Raw genomic sequence first — 24,337 nt, 5'->3', positions numbered from 1 at the left:
CTTAAAACTCTCCCAGGATTGGCTAATAGGCAGCTGTGATCCCATATGATTGGCTAACATCGGCGGCATTCGCGTTTTATTGGCTAATAAGTAGAATGTTCCATGAGGTATTGACAGAGACAACTGATATTCGTCCAATTCTTTACCTACCTATAGTAATGAACGAACGAATCTGTTTGTGAGCCTGTCTGTTCTAGTTAGCCATAGTTCCAAAACGGAAGCAGTTAGAGACCTGAAAACTTACAAACATATTACATGAGTCCCAAGGTTGTGGTCTGGGCAAGAACCAAAAATATTCCCCGACCGAGATATCACCAAGGCGATTGCGAGAGGTGGTTACCCGTGTCAAGGAGGACAAACTGTGACAGCCAAGGTTATACCTAACCTGGTAATTGTAAGCTGCAAATGTTTTCTGAATAATAATAATGATGGTAAGGATAATACAAATGATATTAATGATAATTGTGATGATAATGATTATATTAATGATAATACTTTTCTAATTGTTTATATATTCTTTAAAAAAAAACTTCTTGAATATGAATCAGTATCACTGGCCCTGATCTGGCCAGGTGTTGGTGACAGCACCGTCAGGAGTGACGAGTGTCGGCGGCGGAGCGTTACCAATAAAAATTAGTCATGTTTTTACTCATTTTTTTTATGTTCATATTTGGCGTCACGGGTCTGACACTCCGTCTTTTACGATATATCACCCAAACGCACTCTCAGGTTATGCGGGTAACAGTTGTCGTACACGCACAAGAGGTACCGTACATTTATGTCTCCCTGGCATATGACAGCTAAGTGAATTAACATGTATTGTTAATGATGAGAAGGAAGATTTTACACAAGACGTACATATATATACATATGCACACTGATATACAGACAAAAAAGCGTAGGCTACATGAAACGGGTTGCCACTGTATATACAAGAAAAAAACCCAGCCAGGCTTATGAGATCATGCATGCTCACTCATAAAAACGGGAACACACACACACACACACATCCATAAAAAGACACAAAAACGAGTACACATTCATTTTACAATTTTACATGGATACAAACAAAAACACGTGCGCATAATAAAAACACACACATACACACACACACACACACACACACTACCTGTGAACGAGTCACTACGGTACACATTTTTTTTTCAATTGTGGACGGTTGACTGGGCCTATGGGGCACATGAGCAAAATATATGGTGAAGCGAACATCCTGTGTCGAAGGCCTAACTTCTCAACTGGGGGGTAGATTGCCCCGGACCCCCAGCATATTCAGCAGAAGGAACTTACTTTAATATTGAGGGGGTGAAGGTAGCTGGCAGCCAAGAAGTGGTGGAATCTGTCTTTCATCTAAAAAAGAGAAGCCTCACATGGCTCCGCATTTACGGTAAATAATTTATTTCTTCGCAGTAGTTTGACGTCTCTTAGAGACGTTTAAATACTGTTTGCCGTGTTTTTACCCCGTAATTTCCATCTTCTTGTATGGCCTGCCCACTACAGGTGGTTTATGTACGTAGAGAAAACGAAAAAAAAGGGGGAAGTTGTCGTAATTGTTACTATCACCCAAAAAACATTTGTGGGAAGGTTAAAAAAAATAAAATCGAACAACTCCTTCTGGTGTTAGCTGTCTGCTCCATTATTAAAAATAAAAAAATACTGAAATTTAGCGTTTTCGTCGGAAATTTATATCTCAAGTATCTTTACCTTTTTGTTCACCTAAAAAAAGCAATGCAATTTTGATCACGCAAAATGGGCAAAGCTTTGAAATAGACAAACATTGTGGGGTAAAGCACAAAAAAAATAACGAAGTCAAACCTAACCTAATCTAATATTCATATGCGATGCCATGACATGTGGGGCCCCGCTTGGCCCAGCACTAGACCCAGTGACCTCGGACACATTACCTGTTGACTGTTTAATCTGACCTGACGGCTTACGCCACCATCGCAACCGTGACCTTACCATCCATAGCGACAGTCCCATGGGGGTTGGTGGGGGTGGGTTCCTCTGACCGCATAATCTGACTCCATATATATATATTTTCTGGGGCCCCGCAGTGGCTGAGTTGCCCCGGGCCCAGCACCCTCCCAGGGACGGCCCTGGCAGGAATGATATAACATGTCAGGACAGGACATGACATGTCAGACATATGAATATTAGGTTAGGTTAGCGTGCCAAATATACTGAACATTGCCCATTAAAGTATCTATAAAGGAGAGAGAGTGAAGCAACATTATGGCGAAGAAAAGGGAAAAGAGGTTATTGACTAAAGGAGTTGAGTTAATAAGCCTTTGATTCTTATTTCCAGCCTATTTAACAGTTGGACAAAAGAAGAACCTGCAGAGGAGTGTACCATTTTTGGACGAATGTATCCCTCATACCTGAAGCAACTGCTACACCAGAAAAAACAGTTTCCATGCCAAAGTCCAGGTTTGTTTAAAAGCTAATACGCAGATAAGTGCAGTACTCAAAACTACTCTCAGATTATACTACAGTATATATAATGTTAATTATTATATATTTTAACAGGTACTTGGAATGGCTGCACACACTAAATATGGCTCATTTAAAGAATAAAACATTGAAACACCTCAACACATCCAATGTTGTATGTAGCAGCCACTTACTCCACACCAATATACTGTACTGTACAGTCAGTGGACCTCCTGTTGTCCCAGCAGCAGGTACAGTATATATTCTTTTTTTATTATCAACGACTTTAGAATGTACATGTTATCAGAATTTATGTGAACAAAAATTTAAGACTGAAAATATTTGGATTCTAAAGTTGATTCTAATTGTTCCTACTTAGGATATTTAAAAAAAATCGAATACTGTAGTTGAATTAATTTTGTTTTTACATTACCAGTGTTAGTATTATGATCATAACTAGAAAGAACATCTTTATTTACAGATAACAATAACAATTTACCAGAGAGAAATGCTGAAAAACTGTTAACCCTTTCTGTAGAGGCTATCGAGGATGACTGTGGTAAGTATATGTAAAAAGTAATATGTTTGGAACCAATTATATATTGATACGATTAATACAATGATAACAAGTCAAGGTAAAGGTGTAGAAGACGGTAACCACCTTTTATCCTCTTCACCAAATGATCGGCTTGTTAGCAAGTAATGGGCATATACCGGCTCCTGAATGTACCTGAACCTGCTCCAGTGTTGGTCAAGTCTGGTCTTGAAAAAGCTCACACTCGGTGCCGTCACAACACTCTCTAACAGGTAGTTCCAAGAGCTCACAATTCCCACTCCGAAAAAGTTTACTCTTATAATTTTCTGAACTTGTGGCTTCTTCAACCTAGAGCTGTAGCTCCTTGTGGGGTAAGTTATTGTGAACAATCCAAACTTATCCGAGTCTAATCTAACGTAGCCTAATCAAACCTAACCAAATCAAACCTAATCTAACCTAACCTTACCCTCTCCTAATCTAACCTAACCAAACCTTATTATCCTGAAATCCATTTATTCTCATAATTTTTCCTAATAATCTGTAACGTAAAATTCGTTTTGCAAAAATTGACTAAAGTTCCATTATATGAACTTTGGTAGTAAAATTTCTATAGCTAAAGTTATTTTTTAATATAACTGTCTTGAATTAACTACATAATAATTATTTCAGACATAGTTATTATTATTATTATTATTATTATTATTATTATTATTATTATTATTATTATTATTATTATTATTATTATTATTGTTATTATTATTATTATTATTATTATTATTATTATTATTATTATTATTATTATTATTATTATTATTATTATTATTATTATTATTATTATTATTATTATTATTATTATTATTATTATTATTATTATTATTATTATTATTATTATTATTATTATTATTATTGTTATTATTATTATTATTATTATTATTGTTATTATTATTATTATTATTATTATTATTGCCACAAATTGAATCTCGGCAATTTTATCCTTACAATCAACAGTTCCGACAAGTTACTTTTCTTCTATGGCGTTTCCTCGCAAATGAGCTATGATATTATTGTTATTGTTATTATTAACCATTTAATCGAAGTGCTACTCGGTTGGTATGTTTAATACTACGGTTTTACCTTTAAATTCATTCAAAATCTTTTAATTCCAGCATTTAATCTCATTCAAAGTAATTTAAATTCAAATCTGTTTATTTACGTCCGTTTTCTCTGTTGCGATAAAAGAAAATGAATTTTTTTATATGGGAGGACGTCTTTATATTTTTATTATGGTTGTGTAACACTTACTTTACTCTAGTGAATTTTATTTTATTTTATCCTTTTAGCCACTGATTGGCCTATTTGTCTGGGAGGTTTGTCAGTCACTTTGGATTCCATAATAAATCACCAGAAAAATATTAGCAAGAACTCTGTTTTCCCAAGGCATTTCCAGATGGCGTCAATAATGCACCGATAACTGAAGGGTCAAAGATTCTCAGAGATTCATTAATGGCTTGGATTTTCAATTTTTCCTTATGGTGAATTTTCCCAAAATTTATTCAAGAGGTGGATTCATAAGTCCTTATGAGATCATTTTCCCGTAAGCATTTTATCATTTTATGCCTGAGTGACACCAGGAAGGAAGATTGTATCGATACTTGCTCCTGTGGTGAGTAGTGTTAGTATTTTTTTCTTCAAATTAAGTTATCTGAACATACGTTGACTAAATTATTCCAAGTTATTACATGCGATATTAGAGTTGGTCAACCACCGTCACTACACTACCCCAAAAAGTTATTACATGTGATGCTAGAGTTGGTCAACCTCCGCTAGGGTTGTTTGTCAACATAAGTAATTCTACTGTATTGAGAGTATTATTCTGTCATCAGATGGAAATTTAGGTGACGTTGATGTTTATGATAAGGTAGATAATAAGTTAAATTCCGCCATTTTATAATGTTCTTATATTTTTTCCTTACTTATATTCTCTCCACCACTGATCGCCTCGTTAGCCGCTTGGGCGATCGGTCACGTTTCTGTTACGCACTGTTGGCAAGTACTGGGCATGCACTAGCCCCTGAATGAATCTGAACCTTATATGGTCTTAAAAGAGCTCATACTCGGAGCCATCACAACACGGTCCGACTAATTACCCAAATGTACCCAAATGTAGCCGCAATGAAGTCAAATAATGGTCCTACATGAATAAATCGGACTGCCAATCACTTCTCGACTAGTATTTGGTGTCACAGTCACAAAAAATTGGTAAACTTAATTTAATCTGAGTTGTGTTGTGTTAGGTTAGGTACATGCACTTGATCTATTAACTCAGATTAAATTAAGTTTACCCAATTTTTTGTGACTGTGACACCAAATACTAGTCGAGAAGTGATTGGCAGTCCGATTTATTCATGTAGGACCATTATTTGACTTCATTGCGGCTACATTTGGGTACATTTGGGTTATTAGTCGGACCAGTCACACCATACTCTGGGTAATAGAGCAAGCCCTTCTAATTCGCGGGTTTTTTTTATTCGCTGCGTTCGATTATTCACGGATGACACCCTGGATGTACCCAAGAATGTCTGGGGTAGTTTTAAAGTTGCCAGCCGGGACTGGGAGCGCGCGAGTTTTGTGGCATCCCACAAGGTGTCTCTCTTGTCCCGGGAGGCTGGCGCCTGGCCCACCACATTAGCTCCGCCTCAATCCGGGATAAACTTGTACGTCTTGCACCTGTGCCACTCTGCTCTCTTAACAACTGTGCTCCCCGTGCTAGTGATGGCTCCCAAACACACCCAACCACCTTCATCCAGCCACGGGAAGGCGCCCAAACAAGTGAAGAGAGAAAAGAAGGTCATGACCCTCGTGGAGAAGATAAAACTGCTGGACAAACTTAGGAGCGGCCAAAGCTTTGCCGCATGTGGCCGGGAGTATGGCATCAATGAATCAACTGTCCGCTACGTCAAGAAGAAAGAGAGGGTGATTCGTAATGCTGTTGCCCTAAGTGCCCCCTCTTCTGCCAAGGTAGCTGCTAATGTGAGGAATACAGCTATGGTGAAGATGGAGAAAGCCCTTAACATCTGGATTGAGGACTTGAACTGCCGCCACATCCCTCTCAGTCAGAAGTTCATCCGTGACAAAGCCAAGGTCCTGTATGACCGATTCCATGCTAAGGAAGGTAGTAAAGGGGCTAGTGCAGCTATTGAACCAACTTTTAGTGCTAGTAAAGGGTGGTTCGAGCATTTTAAGAGAAAATTCTCTCTCCATAATGTGAAACTGACTGGGGAGGCTGCATCAGCTGACCACACAGCCGCAGATGCATTTCCCACAAAATCAAGTAAAATAATAGAAGAGAAAGAGCAAGTTTTTAATGTCGATGAATCCGGTCAATGTGGGAAAAAGATACCTGGTAGGACGTATATTAACAAGCAGGAGAGGCGGGCCCCTGGGTTCAAAGCAGCCAGAGACAGTGACGCTCATCTGTGGCAGTGCAGCTGGCCACATGGTCAATCCTTGAGACGTGGAAGAGCTGATTAATGGGCATGGAGAGGAACTGACAGAAGAGGACTTGGAAGAGTTGGTAAAAAGTGCCGAGGAAAATGAAGCGGAAGAAATTATGGAATTGCAACAAGAAGGTTGGGGCTTGACCAATTTTGGTGAACTATTTCGACATGTGAAGGTGTTAACTGATTTCATTGTTGACTACGACCCTTCCATGGAACGGAGCCTTAAGATCGTCCGAGAAATCAACCAGGCATTGGCTCCCTACCAGAAAATGTTTAAAAACCTCAAAACCAAGAGGAAACAACCACCAATCAAGATGTTTTCAAGAAAATACCAGCCGCGTGCCCAGCTCACTTGTTTCCCTCCCTCGCTCGGTCAGCTGCTGCCACCGCTCCGGTTCCATGACAAAACCCCAACGGGGTTGTCATTTATCAACACTAACCTAAACATAAAAGTGTTTTATTTTATATATGAGACTGGGGTTTTGTCCTTTGGGGTTTTATCCGGTCACCCACCGCTCCACCAACCAACCACCACTGCGTGGCAATGAGAAGTGATACCACCTTCAGTGTCAAGACCTGACTGAATTACTAAGAATTGGCAAACTGTACTCCAAGCTTTGTCAATAAATTTGTTCAACTAAAAAAAAACAAAACACTGCATCACCCTCTTCCAACAGTGATCCTGCTGATCTCTGGTTCAGTAACCAGATTTCATCCTACTGTACAGAACACCACTTCATCTAGCTCCAAGCTTCCACATGTGAAGGTAAGCAGTATTGGTGACTTAAGTTTCTCATACACGGTATACTGTAGTGCACTAAGGTAGTATTAAGTTGCTATTCGCTGTTTTTCCAATTTGCGCCATTCCCTGGAACCTAACCCCCTCGTATAGCAAGGGTTTACTGTAGTCCAGTTTATAGTGGCGTCTGGGCAAAGGTAGAGCAGACGGTTAGTACCAGATGGACTTTATGGAATTGCACTAAATTTTCAGATGCTGTCATATGGATGATACTAAGTGGGCAGGGTTTGAAGGAAGTGGGAAATTGCAGGGTAAAACACGGTGAAAAATTGATCATACGACACTAAAATAAGATCTCTACGTGCTTTGTATGTGAAGAAATTTATTATTTATCATAAATACTCCAAAATATCTGCCTAGCCAGCACATATTGTTTTCTACTCAGTTTGTACTCTCATCTCCACTAAAAGTTAAAGTTAGACCATGACGCTTCAACAAAGTTGCTTTCATTGGTACCAGATATATAAATAAGTAATTTCCGTTTACCGTAACATGGCGGGGGTCAGTCCCCTGTCAAGGAAGTTAGGTAATGTTAGGTAGGTTTCTTTGGTTGGTTAGGTTAGATTCTATTAGGTTCTGTGTATTGTCACAAAATTCATATTGCCGCATAATTTTTATTACTTGCTATCATTTAAAGAACATCTTGGGAAAAATTTAACGTAATCGTAAAATGCTTTCTGGTGTTAGCCATCTGCTCCAGGATTACCCAATCCAATAGTAATCGTAATAAACTTGACCGTTGAGATCATTGTTGGTTTTTTTACACAAAGAAAAATTGCAGATGCTCCTGTATAGCAGACGATGTGAACCAGAACATGGTCGCCATGGGAGATCCAACGGTGCTTTAATTATGCAAAAAAGGTTAATAAATAGGACTAACCCGCCAGGGCTGCATAGCGCCGATGCGACCGTATCATCTTGTGTCCAGAAAATGCCAAAATTTTCACCATATCATAGTAAGTTCTTTCTGTTTAATATACCGGGGAAGTTAGGTAAGGTTAGGTAGGTCTGTTCTTCATAACTGCAATGTTAAGTAGCGTTTATTTTAAAAATATCCATTTTTTAACATATTTCCACAAACTACAAGTGTCCACTATAATATAACAATGAAAATCCGTCTTTTTTTTATAATTGTTTTCAATCAATTTTGCTCGCGGGTTAGTCCTAGATAATTACCTGCAAGAAAATTATCTGCGCCAACAAAGCACGTAGACGTGAAATTACTGCTGTATGATCAGGGATCGCAGTGTTTTTACCGCGTTATTTTCTTATTTCATATCCTGCCTACTAACAAATGATTTATGATTGAAGGATAGGCTAATAAGAAAAATACTACTGTACAATGTTGTCAATTTAAGATTATTACTATTATAGGTATCATGCAATGAACAACTGGAAAATGTGAACCATTTACTCCACGTTTACCATTTGTGGAATTCGTTCATATTTTACACAGTTGTTCTTTGGATGATATTAACTAATAAAATCGCTATGACAAGTTTTTATTTTTGTTTTTCGGTAAATTTTATTTTCGGACATGCATCCCTAGGGGTTGACCAATATGTTTATCTCGTGTATTTTTTGTTTTAAACGAATATGACCTTCATTTTCGGCGGAAATTTTTATTCCCCCCCCCACCCCCACCCAATGATAGTGGGGGAAAACCTGGGAAATCGGGGTTTTGGGTGGGGGAGAACACGAAGAGTCATCTAACCTAACCTAACCTTTGGGCCGAGCCATGTCCGAAAGTACAATACCTTACTTAGAAGTCCGCGATCACGTATTTACAAATTTTCTTTTTTTTATCTACAACCCTTCTTGGCCAATTACACAATCATTGATGCTTGTCCTTTCTAAATTTACAGTGCGGGCACCCGACAGACTTACGGAAAGCACTGTGGTTATGTAGAAATTCTATAGCTTTATTGCCTTTTTCGTAAAATTCAGCAATAAACTTAAAATAATCATAGGGGCACGATTGACACCCAACCTTGACCACGGCCATTGTCACACTGATTGAATTTCCAAGCCATAGATTTTCAAATCCTTACCCAGGCTGCTTTGAAAAATGCAAATGTGATTGGTAAAAAAAAATTGGCAGGGTGATATCGATACATCATTGGTCACGGCTAGATAACGTCAGTCAATACAGTCAGACCCCGACTTACGACTGCTACGACTTACGACCGTCGGGACTTACGACCGTCGGGACTTACGACAGATTTTTTTTTTTTTTTTCAAATGACACGCATTTTCTATACCGAAACGTTTCCAGTTAATGTAGTCTCCATGTATAATTAGAAAATTATGGGGGCCCCATGTGCATTCAGCTGACTACATTAAAGGTAAGTGCTCAGTCACACTGTAACCATTCCTTATTATTTATTACTTTCACTGTACTGTATCCATTCTTCATTATTCATTACTTTTACTGTACTGTATTTCATTGTAGATTATTTATTTAAAAAAAAAAAAAAAAATTATCTATGTCAGTCTTACGACCATGTCGGACTTACGACCTGGAATTGGGTCCCTAACCCCGTCGTAAGTCGGGGTCTATCTGTATTGCGCCTGAGTGATCCACAACTAACTCGGTTTCACGGCAATAACATGTCCTGACAGACAAAGACTGAAAAGTTCCTAAAATCAATTAAATTCAATTGTGTTGTTATTATTCATTTCTGCCATGTACTGTATATATGGGGGTTCAAAATGCTCAGAATACGGTGATCGAAATGTTTAAGTAGTTTATAACTTTCAGGTATGCTATGTCTGAAAGTAAAATAATACCAATTTTTCTCTATACGATCATGAATCATCTATAGTGGGCATGGCATTGAAGGATGAGGGAACTTGTAAATAATCATCACCATAAAAATATAGGCATGATTATCTTTTTTCGTGTTATAGGGTTCACTATCCAGATTTGTGAGTCTATTGGCTTGCGCAAGTCCCATATTTTTCTCTCTTTTTGGATTCGATCCCCATATTATAGTTTTAGGTACATTTCCAATTTCTTTGGAGTACTGTATACAGTAATTGGAGATGAAGTGAACTGTAAGTTCTTATAATTCTTGTTCAAGGAGAATTGAGGGAGAAGAAAGCCAAGTTGTGTATTAATGACATTGTTATCGTGTCATGTTCGGTAGTGTATCACAAGTTATCTGTGCTTGTGGAGGATGCAGACCATCTTCAAGAGTTCATCTCTCCACATGGACTAGTTGGCAGGACATGCAATTGTTCAAAATGCAGCAAAGAACTGACAGTGAAGAAGAAATATATGTTTCAGTGCAACAACCGATCATACTCTTACGTCTACAAAAAAATAAAATTGCAATGTCACTTCAAGAAAATTGCTTTCGTTGGTACCAAATATCAAAGTACTGTAAGTTCTGTTAACCTAATATGCCTGAGGTCAGAGCCCCTGGATAGGTAGTTGCTTAAGATAAGGTTGGTTAGGTCAGGATCTGTTAGGTTCTGTGCATTGTCATATCCATTTTCATGTCTTAACACTGCTTTAACAGTACAACAGTATTCTTGGCTGATTCTATGGTGGCACAGTAATGTACAGTACTGTACTGCACAACACAGATCATAGGCAAAAACAGTAATGAGAGAGTGCAGATAACCTTATACAGTACTGTACAATGACAGCACACAGTGAATTAAAAGTTTGAGGAGATAAGCTGCGAGATACATTAGCCATTCATAGGCATCCCATACAATCACATGACAGCAGTGGCTGATCATATCTCACGAGCACTCTGGACCTACTCACCCACATGCCCGGCATGCGTCCCTGCATCAGAAACTTGATGCAATCTCAGAAATTCTTTCCTATACCCGGAATGGAGATATTTTTCCCAGAATTTCTCGGAATGCTAAAAAAAATGCCGTTCAACAGTTCTGGGAACAATTTGACATCGTTCACTGCATTTGCAAACTCAGTCCTATAATTTTTGCTAAAGTGCAAATTACTGTAGTATATACAGTAATTTTGTATCTCTGAGCTGGCATTGATTTATTGATACATTTATTGGGATAAAAAATACATCTCAAAGGGATGAGGTGACAAAAGTCATCCCCACCTCATTCTAAGAATGTCCCTCTTAGGCTCACATAAATCCGGTACATAACATAAGATTAATTACATTATAAAAAATACATTAGTCATATTCTAAATGCAAAGAGTCTATACAATTATTTTATTTATTTTTTTAAAATTTTACCAATTTTTCCACGTCTACACAACCTTTCTACTTGTTTGGACACATTATTTATCTGTGCATTTCTATATATATTGAGCAATGGACATTCCAGTATACTGTACGTACTGTAGAGCAGTGGTCCCCAACCTGTAGTTCGCAGGCACCATGGCTTCACAGAATCATATTATGGAGCCCGCACGGGTTTATTAGAAATTTGTGATTTTTTTGCGATTCTTTGTAAGAGTGAAATTAATGAAAATATATAATACTGTAACTTGATACAGCTTTATAGTTTGAGAGAAAGAGAGAGAGAGAGAGAGAGGAACTGCACGTTTGTCCTGAGTCTGTTGTGTACTATACAGGACTTGTGCATTTCCCCCAGACCGGGCCCAGAAAGAGAGCCAGCCTTCTCACTGGGGTAAATACACACATCCTGTCCAAGAGTAAAGGTAAAAAGTATGTGACTGGTAATGATTAAATGTGTAAAACTGTAAATAAATGAACAGTACATGTGAGATTTTTTTCTTGAATGTAGATCCAAATTTTGTTGCCCTCCACTATATATACAATGATAAATGTAGCACAGAGCCTACAGAAGGTTGGGGACCACTGCAGTGTACAAGTATAATATGGAAGAGTGTGGATGTTCTACAGACTCTTCATTCTTTTTCATGTTCACTTCTCTCAGCTTCAAGTTCCCAGTGATATTTATATCCTTATGTTAACCTCATATACACTGAATCTTTCCACCTTCTCATATATTTCCCATACAGTAATGTAAAATCTGTGTTCATGAAGAGGATGGTAATACTTCCTTGTTTCACTCTTTTCATATATCCCATTCCTTTTTAAATTATTTTCTTTGATTGTATTTTCCATAATTTGCTCCTTAGTTGTTTCAAGGTTTTACACATATTATGTCAGCTTCAGTCTTTTCAGTGGCTCTCTTGGCCATCATAACTACTGCTTCATTAAGATCAAAACCCACATGTGAAGGGACCCTTACAAATCCAACACTGACTTTTTTCTTATTTCATTCACCAATTTGCGACAACAACCGAGAATGTGTTCAAAGATTGGGCTCCCGCTGATCAAAAAATCCAAAGCTGCCCTACTGTCTTAAAAAAGATGGATCTTTAGTCCTCATTGCAACATTTTCCAATCCTACTAAAATTGCATATAACTCAGCTTATGATGATGATATAAGTGTTCAGCCAGAGTCTAATTTTGGCATCATTAGTCCTGTAACTTGTTCTGTGTAACTGTACTGCCTTATAAGGATCCCACATCTTGCCTGTGACACAGCTGAACCTTCACAATATACATTCAATGTGTTTATTTTAGGTGAATTAATAAATCCTATTCCCATACATTGTGAGAGGAACTATCTTAACTCTTGTTCTCATTCTTCCCAGGGTGGATCTTAACAACTTTTCTGAACAGCTCTACACCAGTCTGTCAAATTAATTTTTTTAATTATGTTTATTAATCCTTTCATGTATCCTCTTGTCTCTTACCGTGCAGCCTGAAGGTCCTTTTATTTTTTAAGTCATCATTTATATCATGTATATTCAGTTCATCTTCCTTTATATCCAACCTTTTTTTTCATTAATGACAAGCCCCCCCCCCACTTATGTTTTTGTTTTTGAGAAAGAACACTAAAATTATCTAAAACAGTCAGCATATTTTTTTTTACATAATTTCCTTGAATTAAGATGTCACCTGCATAAATGATAGTTACAACTCCGTTAGGATATTTATGTGAGATTATCTTGTTCATTAATGCAGTATCAGGAATATTCATTTTTCCCTGACCAGTGACTTTGTTGAAACCCTTGTGGGAGAGTCATACCCTGTCAGAATTATGGTGTAAATTAGAGCCAAGCACTTTTGGATTATTCACCAGTGGTTGTTCTTAACGGGTTCATTCTTTTACTGACACGCCTTCTCTCCCTTTCTCCTGCTCTTGACACTAAACAGATTCTTCTGTCAACATCTGAACACAGTTTCTGCATGTGCACCTGTAAACAAACATACAGATGAATGTGGTAAACCTTGACCAACTTTCACTCTCCATTCTCAAGTTCGTTTAAGTGTATAATACCAAGTTTTCTCCGATACCTCCCCAGCCTATGGTGAAGTCAGAGTTCTGTGGAGTGAAAGGTGATCGTGAGATTGCCATGATCCTGCCTCAGGCCTCGGAGAAATATGGCCCAATTGCTTTTTACAACCTCATTGTTGTACCTGAAGATAAGGAGCATCCCTTCAATAATCCTTATCAGTACAATATCTGACTGATGATGTAAGTTTTTATATCATAAGTTTTTACAGGTCACATTACAGTACAGGTTGTACCTCTCTAGTCCGGCATTCTGTGGTCCGGAAACTCCCGTGGTCCGGAACGATTTTAGTTTGTCCAATAGGTAGGTGGGCAGTTTTTTTTTTTTTTTTTTTATCTGAATTATTATTGTTATTAAAGGAGTATTAAAATTTTGCCCCTCAGGCCCCAATGTGGGTCAGTGACCTATGCCCGGGTGGGCTAATCCCCGTAAAAAAAAAGCCAACAAAGCCGCGGGAAATTAAGGTTTGTTTACATCCGGCAGTTCGGCTGCTCTCTCTCTCTGCTTGTCTATACAGAGTACAACATTTAACCCTTCAGTATATATGAGCAGTAAATAAGTGTTGCTTTCATATTTTTATATAGAGTAATGACGATATGTTTTCACGTGTGCGCACTTACATAAGGCAGTCTCACTTTTTTGTACCATTAATGGTTAGTTACTTATATTGTTCCATTTATTAACATTAAATAACATTACAGGTACTTCAAACAACCATATTAATTTTTTTACATTAATTTTACTACAGCTACAATCAGGGTCTTATTTTCTTCAGTTTTATATGTAGAACCAATCAGTCACTGGTTTTGTAAGCTTTAACATAAACAATGCCGGCAGCCGTCTCGTCTCCTCGTGTGTTTTAATATTCCACGTATTACATATTAATAAATTGTCTTGTTAATTTTGCACACACAAACATTAATTCAATAAAAACAAATTCAGAAACATTAATTAAAATATATATGAACAGTAAATAAGTGTTGCTTTCATATTCTTATGTAAAGTAATAACGATATGTTTTCACGTGTGTGCACTTACATACGCGATCTCTCTTTTTTCTTTACCATCATCGTTAGCTACTTCTATTGTTCCATTTATTAACATTAAATAACATTGCTTAAAACAACCATATTAATTTTACTACAGCTACAACCAGTCTTATTTTCTTCAGTTTTATACGGTATGTAGAACCAGTCAGTCACTGGTTTTGTAATCAACGAAAACAATGCTGTCATTTCCTCGTGTGTTTTAATATTCTACGTATTATTTATGAATTGTATTGCTCATTTTGCACACATAAACATTAATTCAATAAAAAAGACATTCAGTAATAAACAATAATGAATCTTTTGTACATAAGAGAAATGACGCTGTTTACACGATTATGCACTTCGTCTGCACATTGGCGGGCCATTCAAACCCGTCGAAATTCAAGTTTCCGCCATCAAAATTTTTATTTATTTATTTTTTTGTTTGTGTTCCAATAAAATACGTTGAATTAAAATTTGAAAAGCTACTATACGACATTTAACCCTTCAATATGTCTTCAAAGAGACCATGATGCAGAGAAAGTGGTGCTACTGCTTCCAAGTATAAACACAAGTCACTACCTATCCAGGAAAAGGGTGAATTTCCATGGTCCGGCACTGGTCAGGTTCCGAGGTTGCCGGACTAGAGAGTACAACCTGTATTCTTATGGTATATAAAGGTGAATTTTTTTAAGAATTCTTAACTTTTAATGTAAGGTCATCTTCAAGAACAAGGTCAAAGCCAAAGTACATGTTAAGACAATTCATTCAATTCAATTCAATGGTGTTGCAACTAAGCTTTGACTTGGAAACAGGTCATCATCTTTTATAATGAGTTTTGGACTAAAAACTAATAAGTTACTGAATTTTTATAGCTCATAGCTAGCAAAGGTGGAAGCAAGGAGGTTCTAGCAGAAGGTCCTAAGTTCCTACACTGTAATATCCCATACTCCTTCACTCTTGGCAATGGCCAGATATGAGGGCTTAAAGAAAAGAAAAAGAAGAAGGAAGATGCTCCAGTGTAAGTGGCTCTTATATTTCTTGTGTTGGTTAGTTGTACTGGAGGGTAAGTTTTCAGCTATTGATGCATGGATGAAACACAGTTGTAGTCCATCAGATAGAGTTCAGATTTAGGTATGAATCCTTTAAAAGAGTGAGCTAGGTGTGGATAATAGTAAATAAGTAAATTAGTTTTGTACAGGTATCCTCGCTATATGAATGGGTTAGGTTTTTGAAATCCATTCGTTAAGTGAGTTTTCATATAACGAATAGAAGAACACATGGGAAAAATAAGATTAGATTCCCCAATGACAAGAAATCCCCATTATCATACCCCCAAAAATGAAATCGGTTCGTGAACAACAAAAAAACATAAGCAACTAATGATAGTCCTCAAATACTGTAATTTACTACCTATCACATTAAAAATATTCATGAAAAGTCTACCCTCGTTAAAACGGACAAATAGGGGGGGAAGGGTGTCCGTTTTAGCCGAATTAACCGATTTAGGGGTTAATATTGCATAATATTGCATTATACAGCTATGTGTATGTTTATTTGAGTGCCCCGTCATAGGAGTCCGTTTTCTCTAATTTCAGGACGCCAGAGACTTCGTTATTCCTTAGTAATGACACAAAACTTGATATTGCAACTGGGGTTGCAATTGTTGAGGCAACTTAGGTATGTCTGATTACAGTTGGAATTTTCAAGATCCATTGTGAGTGATGTTTAAAGCTTCAACTATCTTTATTGTTGGTAAAACTTGTCAAGTCTGTCAGTTTGAGTGGCATGTGTGAGGCCTTGTGTTTGTACAACCGCTAAATATATAAATATATAATGTTATGGTAATTATCAGAAACACACATAGGCATGACTAGGTTTATTACAAAGTGGTGAAAAGAATACTGTACAGTGGGTAGTCCACAAAACATGTAGCTATGTGTATGTTTATTTCAGTACCCCGTCATAGGAGTCCGTTTTCTCTCATTTCAGGACGCCTGAGTCGTCCGTTTTCTCTTAATCTTAGGGTGCAGTGCACCAGAGACTATGTTATTCCTTAGTAGTGACACAGAATTTGAAATTGCAACCCCAATTGCAACTGGGACAATTCCAGAACCAGAAATTTGATACGGACAGTTCAGATTTCGTCCGATTTATCCGAAATCCGGATTGAAGGGGTCCGAATTAACGAGGGTCGACTGTACTATCTAGAATTCTAGATGAAAATATGCAGCTAAAACTATTAGGGAAAATACAAATCACAGTTTAACACAGCCGCCAGCGGCACCATTTGCATAGAAGCTGACTGCTTCAAGCATGGCCAGCCAAAAGCATCGCCATAGTGATGCAGCCCGGCTTCCTCTTTTGACCCTTATGATAGTTATTTCATTAACTTCTTTGCACATTATTTGTGTAGTTGAAAAATAATCATAACATAACCCCCTCTCATCTGCTAACTTTCGCTGATACATGAAGAAATGTTTATTCCCTTTACATTTTTGACCTTGTGATAACTATTTTGGGTACTTTCTGTATGTAGGATTGTGTGTGGATGTAACTGAATGAAAAAATATGAACAAAGTCATGTTTATGTACCCAAAATTACAAGTTGAAAATAACTATAACAGTTCCTACCTCAACTTGGTAAGGACAGCTCTAAGGGGATGTGGTTGCCCTAGCTGACTCCGGGAGGGTGTACTTTAAATTTTTGCCAGTCCCAAATTGTATAAGTGGGGGAAGCTTTCGTCACATGATAAAGCGGCATAGGCATGGCTAGGTTTATTACAAAGTGATGAAAGGGGTATGCTCAATACTGTAGTCCACAAAACATGTAGCTGTCTTTCTTTATTTGAGTGACCCGTCATAGGAGTCCGTTTTCTCTCGCTTCAGGACGCCTGAGTCATCCGTTTTCTCTCAATCTTAGAGTGCACCCGAGACTGCGTTATTCCCTAGTAATGACAGAATTTTATATTGCAACTGGGGTTGCAATTGTTGAGGCAACTTAGATACTGTATGTCTGAGTACAGTTGGAATATTCAAGATCCATTGTGAGTGATTTTTAAAGCTTCAACTGTCATTATGGTTGGTAAAACTTGTCAAGTCTGTAAGTCTGAGTGGCTTGTGTGAGTGCTTGTGTTTGTACAACCGCTTTCATTCAGACCCACTAAAGATATAATGTTACGGTAATTATCAGAAACACACATAGGCATGAGTAGGTTTATTACAAAGTGATGAAAAGGGTACGCTCAATACTGTACAGTGGGTAGTCCACAAGACATGTAGCTATGTCTTTCTATATTTGAGGGCCCCGTCATAGGAGTCCGTTTTCTCTCGCTTCAGGACGCCTGAGTCCTCCATTTTCTCTCAATCTTAGAGTGCACCAGAGACTTCGTCATTCCTCAGTAATGACACAGAATTTGAAATGGCAACCCCAATTGCAACTGGGTTTGCAATTATTGAGACAACTAGATAAGTCTGGTTACAGCAAAAGTGTTATTGTTAATTTGTAGATGAAAGATATTTATCCTCAATAGATGTAGGTTAACATTATACCTGGAGGCAATTGCTTACTAAAGCCTAAGGAAAGAAGGATATTCCTTTAATACATAAAATCTGGCTAGTATGGGGGGGATCATCGTGTCTCCGTCAGGGGGACGTGGAGTGGTGGTCCAGCAGGCGTCACGGAAGTGTTTTTTTTGGGGGGGAGGGGGCACGGACGTATATATGATCAGACGTTGTTCGGTTGGATGTTAACCTGCGCATGACTATATATATATATGTATATATACCTGTGTATATATATATATATATATATATATATATATATATATATATATATATATATATATATATATATATATATATATATATATATATATATATATATATATATACACACACACAGTGATCCCTCGGTTAACGAGCGCCTCGGTTAACGAGATTTCGGTTAACGAGTTACCTTCCATAAGATTCTTAACTTCGGTTAACGAGCAATCCCTCGGTTAACGAGTTTCTTACGAGCCGACCTCAACAAGTTTTCGCTTGCACTTGGCGGTCAACCAGCTGTAGTATTAGTCCGCCAATACAGTACAATACGCACATGAACTGTATGCTGCAGTGTCATGTAAGATGGGAATTGCAGAGCCCAAACCCTTCAATGCTTCCTCTGGGTGGTTGCAGAGGTTTATGAAGAGGAACAAGATCACCAACATTAACATTGGTGAAGAAGCTAGTGCTGACCGTGTTGCGGCTAGTGATTTTCCTCGGTTTTCACGTGAGATTATGGAGGAAGGACAGAATACCGACGACCAGGTGTTTAACATGGACGAATCGGGTCTTTTTTTGGAAAAAGCTACCTTCTAAGACCTTCGTTGTGAAGAATGCCAGCAAGTGTCGGGGCCGGAAGTTGCAGAAGGAGCGCATCACCGTTCCGTTTACCACCAATGCCTCCGGTACCTGTAAACTCAAGTTATTGGTGATCCACACAGCCTGCAAGCCGCACGCCTACAAGAGCATGGACATGACCAAGCTAAATGTCCACTGGCTGACCGCACATAAGGCGTGGATGTTCTCTACTCTGTCCCTCTTCTGGTTTGATGATTGTTTCGTTCCCGACGTGAAGAAATTCTGTGAGCAACAGAATGCTCCATTCAAGATTTTGTTGCTGCTTGACAACGCACCAGGACACTCGCCCCTACTGGTGGATCGTCACCCCAACGTAAAAGTGGTCTTCCTTCCTCCCAACACTACGTCATTAATACAGCCCATGGATCAAGAATTAATCTGCAATGTGAAAGCTGCATTCTCTGCAAAGAAGTTTAATCTCCTGAACGACTATACCAACACCAAGGATGAGTTGCGTAATCTGGGTGACACCGATAGCAAGAGCGAAGAGGAAGAGGAACAACAGTTGGCAGAGCAAGAAGTACTTGTGAAACATTTTTGGAGAAAATTCAACGTCAAGAAAGCTGTGGACTTCTTGGTGGAGGCATGGGATCAGCTGTCTGAGCAACGGTTCGTCACGCATGGAGACATGTGTTGCAAGGTATTCCAGGTGGGAGGCAGAGTCAATCTGTGACTAGTGAGGTTCAGACTGTTGCAGTAGCAGTGGACCTTGCCAGAGAAGCTGCACAGAGTGTTACAGCTGCAGGCTTCTCTGAGACCACCAACGACGACATTATGGAGGCGATAAGGGATCTTGATGTGACTGCCGACGAGATGTTAGATGATGACAACGTCAGTGAAGAGGCAGGTGGTGCGTCATCCCAAGAAGATCGCAAGTTATCGCATAGTAATGTAAGGGGTGCCATCGAGTGTGTAGAGAAACTCAAGCTCCTCCTTTCCGACGACCCTGACGATAACCGGTATGAAGTCTTCACTACCCAGCTGTTGCAGACTATGGAGCCCTACATCAAGGTGTATCACGACAACATCAACACTAGCCGTCAACAAAGCATTACCGAGTTCTTCGCCCGCAACCCACCACAGCCAGCCCAAGCCAGTGATAGTGACAGAGACAGTGATGGTGACTGGGGGATTTGCCAGGGAGGCACTGGTAAGTGTGGATGACAGTGATCATGACTCACCTGAGGGCCATTAGCCTGCCCTCTGCCTCGGAACCAGCCTCCATTCCCGTACGCCGACCCATCTCTTCTACTAACGTAAGTGTTAAACCTAACCTTGTTTTTTCTAACCTAACCTACAGTATATTATTCTCTTATTGATTGTTCTCTTCTATATTATGTGTGTGTGCATACCATCATAAAGTTAAGAGGTTATTTTTACTAAAACGTACGTATTGTGTCGGGAAAAAGTGGAGTTTGGGGGTCGGCCCGGTCTCTATTTCAATTAATCCCATATGTTATGTTGTTCACTTTATACGTTTCTCGCTTTACGCGGGCTGCCGTGGGTTCAATTAACCGCGTAAAGCGAAGGTTCACTGTACCCCCATGTTCACAAAATGTAAAATTACACCATGACATTTCAACAAAGTTGTTTTCATTGGTACCAGATATCAAAATAAGTACTTTCTGATTAATATGGAGAGGGGTCTAGAAGTTAGGTAAGGTTAGGTAGGATTCTTCAGTTGGTTAGGTTGGGTTCCATTAGGTATTAATTAATACTGCCTCTTTTAAAATTCTTACTTTAATGATAAGAACATCTGTGGGAAAAAATTAACGCAATCATACAACTGGTGGTCGTGGTGTTTTCATACATTACCAGAATTAGTACATATTCGCAGGGTAATCCATTGCTTATTTATTACTCAGCCAATTAGTGCAAGTTTGGATGTCACATGATACTTGTGAGCCAATCAGCAGAAGACTTGTGAGCATGTGCAAGCTCTGGAATTTGAAATGTGGAGTTGCAAGATGGCATTTGTTTGTGAAGGTTACTGCCTGGCAGATTGGCATAAATTCAGCACTTTTCTGAAAACGAAGCTGTAGCTGATGATATCTTAAGGGTGACCTGTGGTGTAATGGTCAGCCTGCTCGCCTTGTAAGTGAGTAAACCTGGGTTCGATCCCCGGCAGGGTAAAAGCTATGAGGAAGTTTCTTTACACCATTTCTCTCTGTCTACCCAGCAGTAATTGGGGGCCTGGATGTAAATCGATATGCGGATCGTATTTGGGGTACCCTAATGACAAGCCAGTGCAGTTGGCGAGCTGTCCGGACTATTCCTTGCAGCTCATTAACTCAGGGTGCAGTTGTTGTGTTGGAGACAGCTTCTACACCTTGAACAAATTCACGCATAGGTGGCCCTTGGGTCGGCCATCCTCATTACACGAGGGTTAACCATTATACTTTTAAGGGCTCATGGTGTTCTCACTTTTTCAGTTATGTCTACGGTGTGATTCAACTGTCATTATTGTGAACATCAGCATACTTGGTGCTGCAGTAAGAGACAGACACTCCCCAAGAGGAAGAGATCTCGTAATTGTGGGTTTACGGTGTTTTAACACAATATTCAAGTGGCATCACTTTATCCTCCTGCATCTGTTAATTAAGGTAAGTCTTTTACACACCTGGAGTCCAAAGGGCTTTGCCCCTCTTGGCTAGGAGGTTAGGTCAGGTCCTAATGCCTTCTCTGGTTAGGTGGTTTTGTTAGGTTTTATTTCATAATTTTTTTTTTTTTTTTTTTTAACCCCACAATTTGCCTACACCCCTATATAGTACGTATTTCAAAGCCCTGCCCACTTTGTGCAACAAGTATTGTTGGTGGTAACTGAGGGGGGGGGGTGTCATATCCCTATAACTCCTCATTTCCGTGCTTGGCAACTAAATATTTTCCAGATATTATTTTAGTTACGGTCATAAGGGAATTTAACCCCCACCGAAAGGGGCGGGTGAAGCCCCCTCAGTTAGGTTAGATATAGTTTCTGGGTTCTGTGACTGTTAGGTTAGGTTGGTTATGCTTGATATCTAAATACAGGGATGGCCGAAATTAAAATTTTACCACTTACCAATTTGGGGGATTTTTCATGAGGTAAGATAGCATTTATCTTTTATAGAATAATTTCAAATCACTTTAACAAACTGTCATCATGACTGATACGCACAACTATACAATTATGTAACGTATGTAACACTAGCTACCAAATATCAATCCATACGCTAACAAGTAAAAAAAACACGCTTTTTATGTAATCCTTTCGAAGAAGTATTAAAATTACAGTAGTATACTACACAGTACTATGAAACAATCCTCCACGTCTTCCAGCTGGTAAAACTGACATCCATAACAAGTTTACCATGTATAAAGAAGCCTTTAAACCTGCAACAATATGCCTTGCAACGTTTAACTTTGCCATAAATGCCTATATATTATTCAGTCCTTACCAAGAAATACTTGTCAACAGGAATCCAAAGAGCAGTGGCGTAGCTAGAGTGTGTGCCGCCCGGGGCGTACTTGAGTTGCACCCCCTCGTGCCCCCACAAAAAATACATATTGCACAGTGACTCACTCTTATATATATATATATATATATATATATATATATATATATATATATATATATATATATATATATATATATATATATATATATATATTAAATAGTTTGTGTACCATTATAATATTACTGTACTTTCACATACTCAAATATAGTATGCTTTAAATACACACCAAACATACTTAAACTTTATAAGTAACAGTTAAACAAAAAGCAAAAACGACATATAGGATAGGGAAAAAAGTAAAAAAAGTGTAAAAAATTAGGACCATCTTTATTTCTGAAATGAAAACTACAACTTTCTACAAAGTAACTTTTCTTGTTTTTTGTTGGCAAATTCTTCAATGACATTGTCAAAAACTATTTCATCTGTCAATTGTCGCTCTATAGACAGTATGGCAAGATTTCTCAACCGCAAGGTGCTCATAGTAGATCTTAAGTAATTCTTGATCAGTTTTAGTTTCGAAAAACTCCTCTCACAGGTAGCAACACTAACAGCAATTGTGAGGAAAATCCTCAGCATTATTACTATATTTGGAACCGAGTTCCCAAGGTTATACTTTTGAATAAACTGCAAAAGTTCAAGGGGGCCTTTTTTCCACGTCTGTATTCTGTCTTTAATAGTTATAGCAGCAACAGCAACAAAATGCTGAAGTCTTTTTCTCTCAACAGGTTATAGGTTGTATGTGTGGCGGGGGGGGGGCGCATAGCAAGGGTGTAGCTCATGACGTGGCCGTGATGATGTGGGTCAGGTGTTAGGTCAGACACGACAAGGATTAACTTGCCGCCGATACAAAGGGATGGATTAACGTCTCCAGTAGCTGCAGATATGGGTGATGAGCAGACCCAAAAGTGCCGCCCCCCCAAAAGTGCCGCCCGGGGCGGACCGCCCCCTAGGTACGCTAGTGCCAAAGAGCTGCAAATGATATGAGAAGCAGTAACTCCCCCCCGATGTCACAGACTCACGTGAATCTGAGTAACACTGGGAATAATAAGGAGAGGATGGACGTCAGCATGTAAACAAAAGAGGAATCTACGTTTATAGCGACATGTGGCAGTGTGTATGGTACAGTCTGTGTAAATTATGTTAATAGATGGCGTTAAGTTAACACTTCATGGCTTCAATATTTATTATAGCTAGATATTCAATAAAATCGGCATACAGGTCCACATTTGTTCAGCGTGTACATATAGACAATGCAGGTATACAAACACTAAACACTGTGGCAGACAGTTTAGTCATTTAAAAGGAAAGTGAAAGAAACCCTTTAAATGCTTTATTCACACGGGGTCATTTATTCTAAAGTTATACATTCTATCAGGCACAATTAAGGAACACAAGGTCTTTAAGTTTCTTGTAATTTACCTTATCAAAAGCCAGGGCCGACCCTAGGCGTAGGTAGACTAGGCGAAGGCCCAAAGCCCATCCATGGACCCCTGAGACTTTCGGGAATAAAGTTGAGAATTTTTGCTATACGTGTTATACGTCCTATAACAAAAATTTGCACCTAACAAAGCATTGCATTATTACCGTTGTCTTGTACAATAATATAATTAAATCTGGATTTGCTCTTGAAATTTTATTTCCTGGCATTTTATTGGCTTTCTAGTCGCAATAGAAACAACAGGTAAAGGTTTGGCAAATCTTATTCAGGAGATACTCGAGAACACAAGCATATGAAGTTCAAAATTAGTGATTTTTTTTGTAAAATTTTTTCTTCTTATTTAATAACGAAAATCCCAACCAT

The 24,337-nt window shown here is 38.5% G+C and overlaps 1 long non-coding RNA gene across 3 annotated transcripts; it reads left to right on the top strand.

Annotated features, from left to right (window-relative positions):
* The first annotated feature begins 7,083 nt into the window (after nt 1–7,083).
* LOC121858245 lies at nt 7,084–21,667 on the top strand. 3 transcript variants are annotated; one of them, XR_006087382.1, is made up of 3 exons: nt 7,084–7,249; nt 13,620–13,792; nt 21,475–21,666. It is a non-coding gene; the product is annotated as an uncharacterized LOC121858245 (long non-coding RNA). The 3 variants fall into 3 exon arrangements; XR_006087384.1 differs by lacking the exon at nt 7,084–7,249 and adding an exon at nt 7,720–7,818 and having other exon boundaries at nt 21,475–21,667; XR_006087383.1 differs by lacking the exon at nt 7,084–7,249 and adding an exon at nt 7,840–8,238.
* Nucleotides 21,668–24,337: the final 2,670 nt, after the last annotated feature.

The sequence above is a fragment of the Homarus americanus genome, unplaced genomic scaffold, assembly GCF_018991925.1.
Source record: "Homarus americanus isolate GMGI-L3 unplaced genomic scaffold, GMGI_Hamer_2.0 scaffold57980, whole genome shotgun sequence".
In the NCBI taxonomy this organism is placed as follows: domain Eukaryota; kingdom Metazoa; phylum Arthropoda; class Malacostraca; order Decapoda; family Nephropidae; genus Homarus; species Homarus americanus.
The sequence above is the reverse complement of the archived record's forward strand: the minus strand, read 5'-3'. Positions and strand labels throughout refer to the sequence as shown.